Here is a 3,232-nt window from a genome sequence, read left to right as displayed (position 1 = left end):
CGGGGGCGCGGGCGCGCAACCCGGAAGGGACCGGTAGAAGCCGGAAGTGAGGCTCGGGAGCCGGAAGTGGCACGGGAGGAGGGAGAGCGCATGCGCCTGGCACCGAGTAGTGGTTGCTAGGCAACGCGCCAGGGCGGGCAGGGCCCGGTTCCGGTGAAGCCGGCCCGGAGGAGAATGAATGGTACCAATCGTTACTGGAGGCCGGTGCGGGTCGTGGTGGGGAGGCGGCGCCGGGGAGAAGCGGAGGGGTGGCCGGCAACCCCCGAAGAGAACCGGGGTGTTCAGTTCGGGGGCTTCACGGAGAGGCCTCGGGGCCGGAGGCGGGGGGGGAGGCGAACAGCTCCACGTCTGGGAACGTCCGCGCCTGGTGCCGCCAGGGCGAGCTCGTTGCTGTTGGCGTCCTGCAAGGTTTCACCCGTTCAACATGACAGAGTGAAAACTAACGCTGAGATTCACACTATTGTACAAAAGTACAGCACAGTTTTGTTTGCTTTTTGCGTGGTTAGTTTTGTTTGGGTATTTTGTATGTGTGTGTGTGGTTTTGGTTTCGTTTTGTTTTTTCCCGCCTTAAGATTTCTCAGTGGCAAACAGTTTACTGTGGCAAACCAAGCTGCCGTGCCTGAAGAGCATTGCATTTGCAGCCGGCAGAGCAGGATTCAGGCTACTACGTTAAATCTGTGCTGAGAATCGCCGTATTGCAGTCCTGTATGAATTTCTATTGCAGGAATTTCTAGAGGCAGCTGCAGAGGACTCTGGGGTTTTCCCCCCACACTCCATCACAATATGATGATTTTTAAACCTTTGACTCACGGGCTTCTTGTTTCTTAAGTATGCTTGTCTCTGATGAGCGCAGTGCAATGCTGCTCAGTTGTTAACAACTTGCAAATCTGATATTCTTTGTCACTTTTGCACCTTGCTCCAGAAACAAGAAATGCATCATAGCAGGTTGTAGACTAATAGTTTTTAGACCTAGCAATAGTGAATATATTACATATGTGAACATCTACTCCTCCTAGCAGATATGTCCGGAATCATGCACTTTTAGGGGAAGCGAAGCAATGTATACATTTCATACATACGTGTATCGATATATATATTTAATATATTTTCATATGTATATTCCATATATATTTATTTCACATATATATAATTTTTTCTTATGAATTTTTTTTTTGGTCTTTCTTTGGCTGCTGGTTCTTGCTATGCTGAAAGAGACTCCAAAGCAATGAGGGTTTATCATGATTCGGGCTGGATTGGCCCATAAAGTCTGACAGATGCTCTCTCCTCACCGCTTGCTCTGAGGAGAGGAGGGAGAAAGATAAAGAGATTTACTAATTTTGAAGGAACTAAACCACTTTAGTGAAATATTAGTAATAAAATAAAAACGAAATAATGAAATAGTTACAATGTTTACAAAACCTTATAGAGCTCCCAGGATGATGATCATGACACTGGCAGGCACTGGAGAATTGCCGGACTGGACTCAGCTATGGATGGAAACTGGATTCCAAATCTGGAGTTAGGAAAGCACGTACCAGGATCAAAGGCAGACAGATAGACGGGGTCCTCCTTGGACGTTGGCCATTGAAGAAAGAGGCTGACCCTTTGACCTCTCAGCTTTCGTACCAAGCATGGCACAGATGGGATGGAACACCCTATTGGTCGGGTTTGGGTCACCTGTCCTGTCTGCTCCTCCCCACAGAGGAGGAGACACAGATTTCTCTGTTTTTCCGTTTCCAATCTTCCAACCAGGCAAATAACGAAGTTAGCTGACCTTGGTTGTTATAGCAATAAGCATAAGAAAGAGCCTCTCTGCATACCATTCCTTGGCATTAGCTGTAAACATAGCTCTTATCACTCTGAGAATCACAGAATCACAGAATCTTAGTGGTTGGAAGGGACCTCTGAGATCATCGAGTCCAACCACATAAAAAAAAACAAAAACAAAAACAAAACAAAACAAAACAAAACAAACAAACAAAAAAAAACCAAAAAAACCCCCACCCAAACCCAAAAACACCACCCACCAACTAAACCCCACACCCACAACCCCACAATATGCCATTTATTTCAGAGTTAGAAGAAGCTTAGCTACAAAGTAAAATTGCTGAACAGAAACTTGCTTCTATTCTACCTCAAACGAGGACAGGCTTTAAAGTTTGCAATACGTCATGATGCAGGCCACATAGTTGTAGCCGTGCTTCTGTGGCCTGCCTTTAGATTCCTGATTACAAGGCTGTGGCTTATTGCCGATCAAACTTTTGTCTCAGCATCAAATTAGTGATTATATTTGCCACTGCCACCTATCTAAGCACTTCTAAAATGTTTTTAGTTTGGCCTCATGCCATTACTTAATAAAGCTTGGTAGCAACATGGGACAACAACAGGTTTCAGGTTAGACCTCACTCAACACAAGGAATCTTGAACCTTACATACCTCTTGTGGAGAGCAGATAATACAACACTTTCAGTCTGTGAGTTAGAAGCAGAGGTATTTTAGTTGATGTCTTTATTCCCTTGCTGCTTGCAGCAGCTGAAATAATGACCCATTTCCAATAAATAATAAGCCCAAGGACACGTGAGCTCAAAAGTCACAGTATGTTGCAGTGTTATTTTAGCATGAACACTGCCTTTTACTGCAAGGACAATCAGGTCATGCCCTCATGTACAGCTTAATAACTACCATTCTGACCAGAAATGGCCAACACCAAATGCATGTGCTGCAGAGGGTGGCCTACATCAGCGGGCAAGAGGCAATTCTACACCTATTCATACCCTAGCTGAAGGGAAATGGGAAAAAATATATAAGTAGCTTGTCTTCTTGAAAGCATTTTGTAAAAAGGGACTGTAGGTCCACACAAAACCCACACTTTCAGGCCACAGTTTTGTTCCCCCATAGTTTCTCATCAGAAACCTATGTCTTACTAGGTGAGAATTACTGTATTGTTTGTATTAAAAAGTGTTTCATTTCACGTCATGCTTTCGTTTGTATATCAAGGTGGTTTCACTTAATGTCTATAAAGTAAATAAGGACCTGAGCTGGAGGAAGATGCTTTCTCAAAGGGCAGAGATTTCATCCACTGTCTTGTATTGAATTAAGTTGAGGGAGTTGCACTACCTTCTTATTAAAAGATTGGGCTAATCTCAGGCCTTTGATCTGCGATTCATGTATTTCATTGTAAAAATAGTGGATTATGAAGTTTAAGCAGTGAAAAGAGGATGAAAAATGATGC

This window comes from Calidris pugnax, unplaced genomic scaffold (assembly GCF_001431845.1).
Source record: "Calidris pugnax isolate Ruff unplaced genomic scaffold, ASM143184v1 scaffold273, whole genome shotgun sequence".
NCBI lineage: Eukaryota > Metazoa > Chordata > Aves > Charadriiformes > Scolopacidae > Calidris > Calidris pugnax.
This window is presented reverse-complemented; position numbering follows the sequence as displayed.